Genomic DNA, 16,033 nt, shown 5'->3' with positions numbered 1-16,033 from the left:
TAAAAACCGACAAAGGGATTGTGTCCTCTAACATGATGGACTAATGTTATGGGCGATAGGCTGATCCCTTATCACCATAAGGTTCATCATATCCAGCTTACGACATCGTATCAACAGTGGCTGCAAGTCGTCTTTGATTACTTGTGGCTCTGCCCACCCCATTAGGGATTACGGGCGTGAGTTTATGTATGTATGTATGTATCTAAATAAATTCTCAGCTTCGTTTTAGTAATTATATTCCTTCTTGAAGCTGAAGCGTTAAAAATGACTTTGCGCAAAAAATATCTTCACTTCCTCATTGTTTGCAGAATACCTTTTGAGTCAATCTTTTTTAAAGTTTTACAAAAACTTTGTTGAAAACAAAAAATATACAAATCTTAAATTGTGTAGTTTGATATGAAAAATATTGTATTTGTTTTAAAACAATGAATCCATTTATACCGGATTTGGCAGACACAGCGAAACTCAAACGCAACAACTCAACAGATTTGTGATTGATTTGTTAACATTGTATAACTACTGTTTCCATTAAAATTCTGTACTTCACGTAAGGAAAATATGACGCAGGTTTGCGGCGTGTAACTAAAACTAAAAAAAAGACTGTAGTAAAGGTTTGCTCATAATGGCAATGTACCACTCTATGTGAATAACTTAAGTACCTTAAAGTGGTTCGTAAAACAACTTGTTAAATTTTTTATTTTATAAGCAGTTGGCTATCTAAAATAATAATAAAAAACATGACATAAAATTTCAATATTCAATATTCAATATTCTTTATTTGCATACTATTTCCAAGTGATTAGGCTCGCTATAGATACTAGAATTAAAAAAGACGCCCTTGATTGCTGAATGAAACATTCTCCCTCATTTTTTCCACACTTAAGACGTACCATTTTACCTTCTTTCCTTTGTTAGGTTAGAACAAAGACGAATATTGCTGAATACTCACCCCAGCATTGTGACGCGGCGTCGTATGCGGAGAATGTCCACATTACTCTGAATAACTCATAACGCTTTATTGAACTGTACTATCTAGGTCTTTATATGGGCATTTAGGTCAATGCGAGGGCCTTATGGAAGCTTTATTCAACAATGAGCCGTGATGTAGTCGATTGACTGTGAGCTTTACATAAGCAGCCTATATACAGGGTGTTAGTGACATCGTAACGAAAACTTTGAGGGGTGGTTCAGGCCATGATTCTGAGTTGATATCAAGTAGAAATTTCCGTCGCAAAAGTATGGATTGGAAAATAATTAAAAAGAAAAGAAAAATTTTGATGAATTTTTTGACACGAAATTCCACTTGATATCAACTCAGAATCATGGTCTGAACCATCCCCCTCAGTATTCGTTACGGTGTCACTAACACCCATACCTACTTATATGGCTACCGTATGTACTTGTACGGGGTGTAAGTGTCATCGTAACGAATACTGAGAGGGATGATTCATCTGATTATTCTGAGTTCATATCAAGTGGAATTTTCCATCGCAAAAGTATAGAATTGAAAATATTTAAAAAAAACTAAAAAAAAACATGAATTTTGCGACGGAAAATTCCACTTGATTTTAACTCAGAATCATGGTCTGAATCAACCCCCTCAGTATTCGTTACGATGTCACTAACACCCAGTATATAAGTACGTCACCTGATTGTCCGAAAAAGTAAGATGATTCCGTGCTTCGGAAGGCACGTTAAGCCGTTGGTCCCGGCTATTAGCCGTAAAAACACCTCCACCAACCCGCAGTGGAGCAGCGTGGTGGAGTATGCTCCATACCCCCTCCGGTTGATTGAGGGGAGGCCTGTGCCCAGCAGTGGGACGTATATAGGCAGTTTATGTTATGTTATGTATTGTTGTAGAGAAACTGTGAAACGCATAACAATACAAGCAATAAAAATAAAATTGGTATGCAAAATTCTAGATTAAGGAGAATAAATTCAATTTTTATGTTTATGTGTTAGTTTTATTATAAGTACTATGTGTTACATCTTACTACAATATTTTTTTACATTGCATTGTATTGCATTGCATTGCATCACATTACATTACATTACATTGTATTGTATTCTATAAAATATGGATACCGCAGGGAAAACAAAACGTAGGTATAAGCACTATAGTTGAGGAATAAGTCATCGTGGGAGCAAAGTGTTAACATTCCCACATTCCTATCGCAATCTATCGGGGTGTTCCCTGGAGGCTCGTTCGTTCATTGTTTGTTCCAGGGAAAATATTTGTTTGTGCTTGTACACCGAACGTTATTGAAAACCGTGGAGACCGCACGGGTTAAATGTTTACAAGGATCTCGATTTTTTATGGATATGGCTTTAGCAAAATGTTTCTGGAATTTGTTGTAGTTTGAGAGACCTGGTGATATGGCTTATTTTAAGGTTGAATGTTTTCAAGCGATCGTAGTCAAAATGCACGATTTTAGATCACTTTCGACTAGTCATGTATGTGTGTTACTATACTGTACCAGTACCTACATATGACAAATTATTTTTAATAATATATTAGGTCACTTCTTTGTATTTCGAGTTGTGATAGGTACACAAAACTAGTAAGACAATAAATTCTTTGGTAAGTACAACATGTGAAAACATAAAAATAACTTGTCGTTTTAAGAAATAAAATCGAAATAAAATACACTAAGAGATGACTCTATCGATACCTTAGCAGACAATGAACGTTCAAAATATTTGAAATCAGATTTATCAAAACTATTTATTTGAGTTACTTAATAAAGTTTTAGATTGCATTTATAAATTTTATTAAAACATAAAAACATAACTTATAAAGACAAAAGAGCGCTCCTAAAATTAGCTCTAAATCAAGATACTCGTGAAAACTTTCAAAGAGCCGATATCTCACATTTTATCTGAAGAGATCTCGCGACGGTTTTCTCTAGTAATTGGAAATGAAAAGACCATTTATTTCACTCCCTCACAGCTTGTTGGCAACGGAAATCTTTTAAACCAAAATAGGTCAGATTGCGGCTTGGTGGATTCTCTAGATAAGAGGCAATCCCGACTTTATATGTAAATAGTACAATAGGAATATGCCCAAAAATTGTTTGCGATAAAATAAGCAAACTTTTTGGGTAAGTATACCTACCTGTTCAGCTTCGTTTCCAACTTCGAGTATATTTAATAGTGAATATAACAACAGAAAAACTTAACCAGAATCACATATCCGGTTATCTGAGACACAAACACTTAAGGCCCCATCTCACTTGGACGCGCAACCACAGTTGCACTACCAACAAAAGGTAAGCTTTTGTAACGTTCAGCGCTCCCCATTTGTCCGGCCAAGTAGTTAATGCCATCTGCGGCAAATCTACAATAAGTCACGTCAAAAAAACGCTTCCCTCACTGGTATCTTGTTGGTTGCACAACCAACAAGGTGGCGTCATGTTGTGAATACGCCACCATGGTGATCTACTGAAATATGGGCTTCATACATACTATTTAAGTATTGTTATAGTAATTATGTACGGTCACCAAAATGTACATAAACTATACTATTTCTGACCTGGGTAAGCAAGACTATGTAATTCCTTTTGCTTCGATCCTGTCTTGCTTCCTCCACATTCATCAATCGTTTAGTATACGCACGCCAATTCAGAGTAGATAGTACTAAACCTTATCAATATATAAAAGGTACACCAAAAACAATATAGATGCCGTTGTACAGCTTTAACGTGGTAATTAGATATTTTCTCATTACTCGGGTTCATAATAATTCCAAAATACAATGTAATGGCAGAAGCATAATTTATATAAAAATAATTGTTTAGAATTACGTTGCTACCTATATTGCTTCTCTTTATTTTGATCAGAATAATGGGTGTGTGTGTCTGTGGTGTCCGGGAGTAATAAATGTTTCTTTCTTACTTTCTTTCTTTCCTTCTTTCGTTCTTTCCTTCTTTCCTTCTTTCCTTCTTTCCTTCTTTCCTTCTTTCCTTCTTTTCTTCTTTCCTTCTTTCCTTCTTTCCTTCTTTCCTTCTTTCCTTCTTTCAAAAAGGGTCATCATTTATACCCAAAAAGGCATATTTTATGTACGTTACTCGTGAAATTAGCACCTACAGCGCCATCTATATTGATTTTGAAGAACTTAGCCTCGAAAGTCTCTCATTGGGGTAGTCTAAGGGTACATCCATCGCAAAATGAACTTAGTACCCACACTTCACCAAGCTTTCTGTTAGTCCGACTTTATAAGTAGAGTTTCTTTGTACTTGTCAGTGCTAATACAATTATAATAAAACGTACGTTCTAATCTGATGTAATATTTGCAACTTCCTCCTATTTGCGTAACATAGTAACGCGATATCCAGACGAATACAATCAAGTGGGTTAAATGACCGAATTTGGCTGTTCCAAAATGATTGTAAAATGTACGTATATTATACGAGTATACGTACAGTGTGGATACGATATCAAATTACTCCAATTGGAGCAGAAGCAAATGTTTAAACTACAATGAGGGGCATTCCAGGCTACGTTCACCAAAAACACTTTTATGTTTATATTTTATAATTATTCCAAAGTACCATGTAATGGCAGAAGCATATATAAAAATAATTGTTGCTTGATATTTGGATCACATTATGTAAATAATTATGTTGCTATTTATATTATTTCTCTTTATTTTGATCAGAATAATAATGGGTGAAAGATGTAATTGTGCCTGGGTGTAATAAAAAGGGTCATCATTTATACCCAAAAACGAAAAATCAAACATCGACTATCATGCTATGAGATCCCTCCTTAACACAAGAAAGCTTTTCCTAAGCTTTACCTTAGTATGATTTTTGCTCTTTCTTTTATTCTGTGAATACAATGCACCGCATTTTTATAAACTAGATATTAAGTACATTTAGCTTGTAAACAACGTTTCATTCACATAAAACGTTACTATAAAAATCCAATGTGAGTCAGAATGCGTGCGCGCATGGATTAGAGTAGGTAATAACGTTTGTCTACATGCGACCGGACAGGCCATTCAGGGTCAAAATCATTGAGAGATCACATCCGTACAAGCCACGGATTACGACAAATCTGTATCTACTCTATTGTCTATAGTATTCTAGTATTCTCTGCTGGACCGGACACAGAAGAGACAAGGCCGATTTTTCATTGACAGTGAGTACTATTTTCTTTGTAAGTTCGTTTTGTATGTCACAATAATGCACAAATAATGAAGAAAACGCCTTCAGCTGCTGTCAGGTCATTTTTTCATAAAAACTGTGTAACTAACCATTTGCTTCATTTTGGTTACTACAGTACCCAGGACCAATATACCATGGCTAAACCTTGGGCACTGCAGTATCCACAAAATCTATCTATACTGCTTTTCGCCGCTAATAATATGGACGATGTTTTTTACTGAAGCGCCTACCTGTCCGACCTTCCAATACAGGTTACGCATTTCTCGGAAATGTGGGGTTTCCTCACGATGCTATTGTGATAACGTGTGAATATGTAACATCTGTCCTAACGCTTTTTACACAATTTGCAGAGTATAATAATTAAAGACTCGCTGATGTTTTTAACTTACCTACTTTGCACTCCTACAAAATGTAGCGTAGATCTTTCTGTCCAATCTCTTACTGTGCTGAATAATATATTTCTGTAGGTAAGAAAACCCCGGAAATAAATTTAACTTGTAGAATTCGTGGCTTACTAAATAAATTGCTCGCTACTGTATTTTATAAATAGCATTCAGAAGATTAATGACAGAATTTGGGAATTGTTTGAGTGGAACGTCGAATCCTAAAGTTCTGTGGTTCGGAAACACCTGAGGGAGATTAACTTTGCAACTTTCCAAGAATATTTTTTTTCTAAAATTTAGATAAAGAACTAAAGTTTAGGCCTAAATTTGTTTAGACTGGAAAAGATACATCGTTTTCAGACGCTTCAGTTTTTCAAAGATTCTGTTTTTTATAGCACCCTGTGCTTAGGGAAATTCAAAAGTTAAAAATCAATAAAAAAAACAACGATAAAGAAATACTGCATCAGTAGTTCAGCACAGATTTGCTTTTGACCACGATCTCACCTGAAGGTAAGTAAAGATGTGGCCTAAGATGGCACGCGTTTATCTAATATGTCTTTCCTCTAGTTTTGATAAAGAGTGATAGGCAGGAAGAAAGCAGTGGGAACGTACTACTATGCCAACAGCCCAGAAGTTCGCATACGAGAGCACAGTGATCGGCACACAACACAAACATATGTAGTACAACTGACTGGACCCCTAGCAATTTCTCCAGTAATCATGCCAAAACATGAAATTCTTCGCTTAACGGCAAGGCTTTGTCTGTAGGGTGCTATTTAGCCACGGCCGAAACCTGTCATCGGTAAATGTGTCGCTCGATTAGCACCATCAAGGGGTCACGGATAGAGTCTTAAGGGTAAACCTACGGACATGATCAGTCGATCACCAACCCCCAAAAACTCTTTAAAGTTACCATGATGTTACCAACCTATTTTATGAGTATTATATATTTTTTCTGCTGCCAGGTGTGAAGTATGAACCCTTAAGGATATTGCTCTATTTCAAAACTTATGCGTACGACCCTTTTCATGATCATACTACTAATAAAAACCCATCCAACAAAAACATCCGCTCTTGTAAAATCTAATAAACTCCGAAACTGAGCATCATGCTCGCAAGAAGTTCGCGCGAAGGAATTATACCCATATCACTTATGTCAAGTTTGTCCAATTCTGGCATCGCATCCGTACTCTCATGACGTGTTGGATCCTTGACAGGGGGACCCTCGATTTGACGAGAAGAGGGTTTGAACGTGTCTTCGATATTACCTTTATTGACAATATTTTGAGAAATATTTCTATTAGATTTCTGTATTCTGTTTGCGTCGTCCTGCATGTGACAGTTTGAATCATCGTTCGGTATGGAGACAGCGAAAATGTGGAATTCCTTAAAAACACTTATGTTCTACAGTATATAATATAATATATTTCGTCTATATATTGTATGTATTTTTGTATGTTGCACTCTCGTATAAGTTTTATACTCAAATTTTATATTCTCGTAATTTTCCCATACAGTTCACCTTCAAATAGTCACTTTTTGGTATATTGATTCACTATACGTATATATCCAAGGGATATAATGGTAAGTTATCGACATGCAGATGTATTGAACTAACGCATGCTAATTATGATTTGTGACCTCATTCGCTGTCAAAGCCAGAAAAGCGTCGAGTAGACAATTACGAGCTATGTCACCGCTCGATTCTCTCATACACTAAGAACTAAGCTAATGAAATAGATATATGACAATAGAAAATGACCATCACGCGCCTAACTAAATAGGTAGGTAGGTAACAAGTCAAGAGTGTACTATTCGGCCAAATCTGCCGAAATAAGCTTAGCAAGTACTCCTCGCAACCCTAGATCCCCAATTTAACAAATATTCGACATAAGTAACCCATTGTTACTTTTTCAATTACAAGCACTCCTGAAGACATGCAGCCTTTTCATAATAACTCCATACATAATAATGAAAGTCGGAATGTTCGTGAATGGTAGCCATATTCTGTGGACGTGATGAGAAAGGAGAATGAGAGAGTAATTGTTTAGACATAATGACGTCATAGGTTATTCCGAGGACTGTCGACTGTCCTTTAGACACGCTTCTGAGCGTTTCCATCAGTAGCCGTACCATGCTACCCGCATTTGGCGATAAATTAACCGACTCTTTTGTCTACGTGATTAATTGATTTCGACGACCGAAAATGATAGTATAAGAACATTCCTATACTTTTATTTTCGCCATAAGCACATGCTTATGGAGGTATGTGACCGAACTTGTAATTGAGCTGGCTTTTCCTTCGGGTTGGAAGGTCAGAGGAGAAGTTGCTTCGGTAAAAGACAAGACCTGTGAATCCTTCTGGTTAAATAAGCGGACGACGGCTTCCGTGGTCCAGTAGATGAGCGTTGTGCTCATTATCCGGAGGACAAAATAGAAAACTCGAAGAAAAGAAATGAAAAAAGAAAAGAAACGACAAGAAAAGAAAAGAAAAGAAAAGAAAAGAAAAGAAAAGAAAAGAAAGAACTCGAAGTATTTTACAATAAATAATGCTAAATAAAGTTTTTGTATTAAAGCATGATTCCACACAAATTATTCTTGAATGGAAGGAAAAAAATAATTATCATCATGATAGGCAGTTTATATTATTGCCACGGTTATTATAGTTTTATAACCACATTCAAGGGCGATTAGTCACGACAACGACTAAATAGGCGTTTGTTATAGAATTTGAGACACAAAATGCGAACTGACAAAAACTCGTGTAAAAATCCACAAAGTATCGGGTAATGACGAAAATTGTGAGACAATACATCATAATAAATAAGTGTGCGCTGTAAGAAATGTACTTAAAGCGATTTTCTCTTTTAGGTACTTCGTACTGCTGGAAAGAATTGTTTAGATTTTTATCATCTGAGCCCCAGATTGTGGGGCATGTGTAAAATGTGTAAAACATAATAAGGTTCAAGATAAATTATGAAATTCTGATTACTAAATAACGACAGATCCAAAACCAACGAAAATCTTTTCTTCTCTATTTATAAGTTAAATAAATAGAGTTTAATTTATGAATTTTAAACAAGAAAATCGTAATAATAAGTCCGACATTTTATTACGTTTTTCTATGACGCCGCAATGTGCTTTTTCAAACAATTTCCATAGTAATTATATTATTCGTATTTTGACGTTTAGTAAAAGTAACAGATTTGACTAGTTGGAAACTAGCCTATTGGGACATTTCAAATTCAAAATTCAAATTCAAATGTATTTATTGCATTTATAATTCAAATGTAATGTATTTATTCCCGGACAATTCGGGTCAAAAATTGACAGTGACAGCAACATACATAACATAAGCTCACGAGTATACCCCTATGGGGTAGGCAGAGGCACACCTATCGCAAGATGAACCAAGTACCCACATCTCACCGAGCATTCTGTAAGACCAATAAAATAGAAAAAAAATCTAGCTTTATTTCTGTGCAAGTTGCAGCTGTATCTTTGTCCGTTATTTATTAATGAAAGAAGTGACCAATTATCCAAATATATTATAATATACAGGGTTAAAAAAGAACCTCTAGGGCCCTGTGCCAAGGTTTTCCTTGCAGCTTCTTTTCCCTGGCTATACATACAGGCTATACTATGTGAGAAGCTGCAAGTAGTTTTAAGCGGATGAAACGTTGGTTATGTAAAAAATTACATACGTTTCAAAGTGTAACTATGTTACCTACTGAATAAAGATATTTGTGAATTTGAATTATTCTGAGTTGATATCAAGTGGAATTTTCGTCGCAAAAGTGTGGAACGGAAAATAGTTTTTATTAAATTATTTTCAATTCTATACTTTAACACACTGTAGAGCGAAAAAGATTCACAATTAATATTGTGAATCCTTTTTCTTTCAATCTGCACCGAATCGTTTTTCAATCGTAATCTACTAAGGATATTAAATATACTTTAGTAGATTGTTTATCAAATTTTTATCTGTAGTTTAATAGGAATACAACCAAATATACATAGGTGTAGTACAAATTACATCTAACCGCAACATCGCCTGCCTTACGCCACGTACCCACAACTCATTTCTCATCATGCTTGTCAGCGGTGAGTTACACCGAAATGACACATTGGCTACTTTTGTCCGGATTCGTTGTCAACCGGCTGGACTGTTACCGACACGTGTAGTATAACCATCATTCTTTGCAAAAAATAACTTCCTTTTCTGAAAAAACCTTGTAAGTACGGAAAGTTGATGTCGAGAATGCGTTTGGATTTTGGATGAATCCTGACTTGTATCTTCCTAACTCGGTTTTAATTATATATTTTTATATAGGTACTTTTTAAACCATTTTGTTGTAAGAACCTTTGAAACAAACAGGAAAACACATTATTTACACGTTCTGAAATTGAATACCGACGTAAATAGTATAACGTGAAGGGAAAAGGAATTATTTTTGCGTAAATTTTGATCTCATGATTAAATTTATAACAGGTTATATCTACCTGCCTTTATGAACACACAAGTTCAAAGTTTAATTTCCCTACATTTTCTTTACAAACAATAATTTTCGGTATATTTTATTTTATTTATTTAAGGAAAACAAACAGCTTATAATAAACAAGTATTATTATGTAGTACAGTAGCCAATTAAGTTTTCAACAACAAAATAATGCATGCATTTGCATATACAAAGAGAAACACATACGATAAATAAAAGAGAAAATGAATGACAAGTGAAAGGACATAATAATATACCAATAATTATACACTAATGGACACAAGATATACAAAAATAAATATTATACTCCCTGTTATTCCTCCATCACTGTGAAATCTTGTTTCGGTTCCTTTTTAGGTAGGTATCGAATAAAAAAAATATTAAAAAGAACCGGTTCTTTGAGGAGAGGTCGCCGAGCAGAGGAACGTATAGGTATAGTCTATTTATGGTGCTAATGCCAGTAGACACCATCTATCATTCATATCACACGTAATTTTCTTATTCGCCGAAATGAAAAGGGACGGATAATCGACAGGCATAAAATTTATGAAACACACGTCAATTTTAGGCAGGAATTTTAAAAACCCTCCTAAATTTATATATTGACCAATAACCCGACAGAATTAAGTTGACAGCACACGTCAAACGGTTTGCATACCAGCGCCATGCCTATTTTATTCGCCCGGGTTATTCATTCATTTAAAATTAACAGTTATCAATTATCCCTCCCTTTCCTTTTCGGCGGATAAGAAAATGACGGGTATAACTTAAAATAAATTTAGGTGTCTGCAGGAATCGAGGATTATGTAATGTTATTTTTATAAATGGAATACTTGCGGATTGTTTCAACTTAAATTTCGAATGTAATCTTGGCGGATGAGCTGCAAATGTCAGCGTAACCTTTTGCTATATTTAAATAATTAAGTACAATACCCAAACTCATATTAAAGTTGTCTAATCGAACATGACTGTAGCCTGTTTAATCCAAATAAGTTTATAATAGGCCCCCGGAATAACTTACAACATGCTCCACGGAACGAGAGTTTCAGAACTCGTCGAATACTCCAACGGTCTTGTTTAAGATTTAAGCGGTACATACATGCTGTTTCCCACCTGGGTACGCAGAGACTATGAACCGCTTCGACCCTGACAAGTCACACTTCTCCTGCTTCCTCGACATTCAACAATCGTTTCATATACGCACGTCGGTTCAGAGTAGATCGTTCAAAACCTTTTCTAATGACATTCCCGATTTGGTTTTCTAAGTCTTCCTCTGCCAGAACTACCACCAAACTTCACTTTATATACCGCTTTCGTAATCCTATTATCCTTCATCCGCTCTACGTGTCCCCTTCCCTAATTCCCTTCTCAATCACATTGATTTAAGCTGTATATTTAAAAAATAATAATAATAAATGCTCAGAGCCCATAGACGCGGTGGAAGACGGGTTTGAAAAAATCATCATCGTCATCTTCCCAGCGTTATCCCGTTTTTCACAGGCTCCGCTTACCTAGCCTGAAGATTTGACAGGTCCAGTTTTTAGAGAAGCGACTGCCTGTCTGACCTTCCAACTCGCCAATATAGGTTAGGTCGCATACCCCAAGAAATGCATTCTCGGGAAACATAAACTTTTGGTATGAGTTAACTTCGTTATAAATAAATAGTATAACAAAAGACATTAAATAAAAAAGTCTGAACTTAGTACTAATATAGAACAGTAAGTCACCCAAGTGCCCAATAGTTCATTACAATTAGGACGTGATCGATACGTAAATTTTTAGGCTCAACTTATTAACCCTTTCACGGACAGAGATCATGGGTCATTGATGGTTCATAATAGGTAATACGACACCTTGGGATCGGAACGTCATTAGACGTTCTGTCCTTGAAAGTGTTACGGATGACATACTTGTGGAATATTCGTCCTACATATATAAAAAACTAATTTATATTCATAAAAGCCGGTCGGTGAGAATATTTATGGCTTAATATTTGTAGTTCCGCTGTTATCCAGTCGTAATAAAATTCTTCTTTCTATGCATATTTTATACTAAATTAATTACATTTGAATTTACTAGTCATAAAAGTATGACAAGTGTTGACTTCTGGTGCTGGATTATTAATCATACATAGTATTGCTTTAATTCGCAAAAATTATTGTCTCCCTAGCATTATCCCGTTAGTCACGAGGTCCGCTTACCTAACCTGAAGATTTGACAAGTCCGGTATTTTACAGAAGCGACGGCCTGTCTAACCTTCCAACCCACGAAGGGAAAACCAGCCCAATACCTCCGAAAATCCATTTCTCGGGAATGTGGAAAAAAATTATTAGATGTCATATGGTTATATTCTATTTTGAAATAATATTTATGTATAAGTTTTCTAAATGTGCAGAAACCGTTTGATTCTGATTTCTGATTTCGCCTTTGATAGGCAATAATGCAAAATGCTACACCGACAAGAGAGGGGCTCTTAAATTAATGATGTTGATACTGCGTAGACAGAAGATCTGTTATGGCGCTAGTCACTATGGCTCTAGTCATAGTTTCCTAAAACCGGTATTACTTTTATACGCTGACGTAAATTATACGTCACTTTGACGTATAAACAATCCGTACGTAATTATTGTTGTTTACTATTTTTTGGTTTAACACCAATGAGGGATTTTCTAGGCTACGTTCCTTAAAAGAATTTAGATGGCGCTGTTTACATTTCACGTGATAATTACCTATTTTCTCATCGCTCGGGTTACATAAGTACACAAAAATACAATGTAAAGGTAGAGGCTTAAAAATAATTATCGCTTGATATTTGAATCAAGCGGTAAACGCGCTCGGTCTGGGATTGTTGAAATTAAGCAACTTTCTCAAAGGCCGGTCATAGGATGGGTGACCACAAAAAAAAAGTTTTCATCTCGAGCTCCTCTGTGTCTGGTGATGATGATGATGATTTGAATCAGATACGAATATAACTATTTGGCTGCCTATATTCTTCTCTTTATGTTGATCAGAATAGTAATGAGTGGAAGATGTTGTGCCTGGGTGTAATAACAAGGGTCATCATTTATATTTACAAACAAAGATAAAAGGTACATACATACGTCTGTTATCTATGAAATTAGAAGGTTAAACGAAGACAGAACTGCACAGCGCCATCTCCTGTTTTTGAATGTAGACTGGAAAATCCGTCCTTAAAACGCAATTTTGTAACTTATGTTTTCATTTCGTTTTTTTACGGAGAAATTACTCACTCTTTAGTTACAGACTAACTCAAATGATAATTAAGTATGCTTTTTTTATTTATTTGTTGATTATTTAAAACATAAAAATCTAGTTTCAAAGGAAGCATAGTCATCCTATCGTCTGTATAATGATGCAAATGAGTGTAACGACGTCGAGAACCGTATCGAAAGAGGTAAGCAGATGATTTTGGCCTTCATTTAGTCACAGAAAGAAGTTTGTAGACAGACCGTTTCGCCGGCGACATTATATGCTAAGTAACTTAAATATTTTGCTTTTCTACTCGCTAAACGTATTTATACTTACTCGTTAGCTGTCCCTGTTTAGTTGTCGATCTCGTACCTGGAAAATATTGTAAGAATCATTATAATAGGCTAGTATCCAACTAGTCAAATCAGTTACTTTGACTAAACGTCAAAACACGAAATTACTATGGAATTTGTATGAAAAAGGACACTGCGACGTCATAGAAAAACGTGATAAAATGTCAAACTTATTATTACGTTTTTCCCCCTTCTGCCAGCCCTATCACCAACCCCTGGCTTTATATACTGCTTTCGTAATTCTTCATCCGCTCTACCCAATAATAGATAACAGTGAACATTCTGTAAAAGCCCGAGGTAAAGTACTCGTATAAGATTTAACAAGTGATAATAGTTGAAGCCCAAATCGGCATGTGGTTTCCAAGTTACGATAATTTCTTTCACCGCTGAGTGCCTGGTAATCAAGATAAAGGAAATACCTTTTACTGCATACCATTATTCGTTCAATCGAATAATCCATTAATTTCTTACTCTTCGTCCTAAAACATCAGGGACTCAAAAAAAGAGAGCTATCAACATTTTTCCATGCCTTAAAAGGAAAGCGAAATCTCGCTCGTAATTGAATTTGGCCAAATAAAATTGAGATAAATCCTCGGGATAAGATCGTTCTAAATAAGGGATAAGTTAACTGTTATTAACTTGGCAATTTTGGTCTTTATTAACAAAGTTTGACACAAAAGACGAGCTTAAATAGATGTTATGGCACATTTTTATAGTCTAGGCGCGCGAGCATCCGCTATTTTACAACATAGCGCTCAGACTTTATAATAAAAAGTTCTAGGAGAAAATATAAATTGTTTAAAAAGTTTAACTATGTATTAAAATTAAAAAGGCTTATAAAATGCCGAGTTCAGGGGTCGTGATTAGAATCTCGAGATAAAAACTTTTTTTTATGATATAAACACCTTATATTCCTTACATTTTTATTCACACGTTCTGTGGGTCCTAATATTTATAAGAAATAATTAATTGATAATATATTTAGCGTCATCCTGTTTTTACCTGCCTGCGTAACCTTCCAACCCGGAAGGGATAACCAGCCCAATACGGGTAATTATTTACGTATATAAATTATATGTGGCGTGAGGCGTAAGAAAGGTGGAAAAGAGCTATAAAAATAAAGATGACGTAACAAAAATACACTGGTCTAAATGTTGTATGGTAAAAAAAAAACATTTATTCTAAGTAGTGAAATACGTCTGTATGGTTTGACTAAAGAATTATATCAGAGTATTAGATCAATGGCAGAAGGAAAGAGGGAAATCACTGCCCTATTTTTCCCTAAAAAAGTAGCATGGAGAATGCTATACCGACAAGAGCGTGGCTTTTAAATTACTGATGATGATGAGAACAATGATCTCACACTCTCACATTTTCGGATGTATGTGATCTAACCTGTATTGGGCTGGTTTTCCCTTCGCGGGTTGAAAGTCAAATCAAATCTTCAAATCAAATAAAAAAAGTCAAGCAAAGCCAAGTCTGTCAAATCTTCAGGTTAGGTAAGCGGAGTCTGTGAAAAGATGATGATGAGATCAATGGACGCTATCGACATTATTATCAGCAAATCGAACCCTCATGACTACTCTCTTCAAAATCAGCACTATCGCTACGAAAAAAAATACGGATAAAAGCATTTATTTCCTCGATAATTATTAATTGTTCGTCACGATGTGTGTGTGTGTGTGTGTTTTTTTTTTTTTTGCATTAATTATCAAGTGGCGACGTAATCTTTTATCACTTCCATAATATTTGTTTTTAACTTCGCAGCGGAACGGCCAAATGGAATCCAGTTATTTAATAATCAATTAACAGTTCATTCACAGTTTTTTTTTTGTGAATATTCGAATAGGAATTATAGGTACGAGAAGAATGAATAATAAAATATCAAATGTCAAAGTTCAAAGAAGTCGTTGATAATACCTATAGTATTTTCTTTACTCAAAATTGTTTTTTTTTCTGTGTATAATGACAAAAATAAGTTACTTAATACTTCTACTATCGTATGGGTTGTGAGGTGGATTACCAACCCCATCAACTCTGGTGTCAGGGTTATTATTGAGCCGCCAAAGATTCCTAACATAGCTCTGAATACATAACTAAAAAGCTAATTTTAAAACCATTTATAAATTAAGGTTATGTGTGTTAAAAAGGGGACGAACTTTTAAAATCAGTCTCGTATCTATCCTATTAATGAGGACTCTCACTTAACATTATAGTTCGCACACAAAGAAAGCAATACGGAATCGGGCCAGTCAGTTCAAAAAATAAATAAAGTTGCTTTCTAGGTTTTCGTACTAAAAGTAAAAGAGAAACCCTTATGTTCTCAAGGGACCGCAGACGGACGGACCACAGATGATCAAATAAGGGTTCCATGTTTTCTATTTTGAAGTACGGAATCGTAAAAATAACAACATTCCGAC

General features: G+C 35.3%; 1 protein-coding gene across 1 annotated transcript in view; it reads right to left on the bottom strand.

The window, feature by feature from the left end:
- LOC126377137 (octopamine receptor beta-2R-like) overlaps positions 1 to 16,033 on the bottom strand; it is a 182,640-nt gene that overhangs the window by 148,066 nt on the left and 18,541 nt on the right. Inside the window, exon 2 of the mRNA XM_050024815.1 lies at positions 13,597 to 13,632. The gene's annotated coding sequence lies outside the window, so the exon portion shown is untranslated. The remainder of the gene's footprint in view (positions 1 to 13,596; positions 13,633 to 16,033) is intronic.

The sequence above is a fragment of the Pectinophora gossypiella genome, chromosome 22, assembly GCF_024362695.1.
Source record: "Pectinophora gossypiella chromosome 22, ilPecGoss1.1, whole genome shotgun sequence".
In the NCBI taxonomy this organism is placed as follows: Eukaryota; Metazoa; Arthropoda; class Insecta; order Lepidoptera; family Gelechiidae; genus Pectinophora; species Pectinophora gossypiella.
This window is presented reverse-complemented; position numbering and strand designations above follow the sequence as displayed.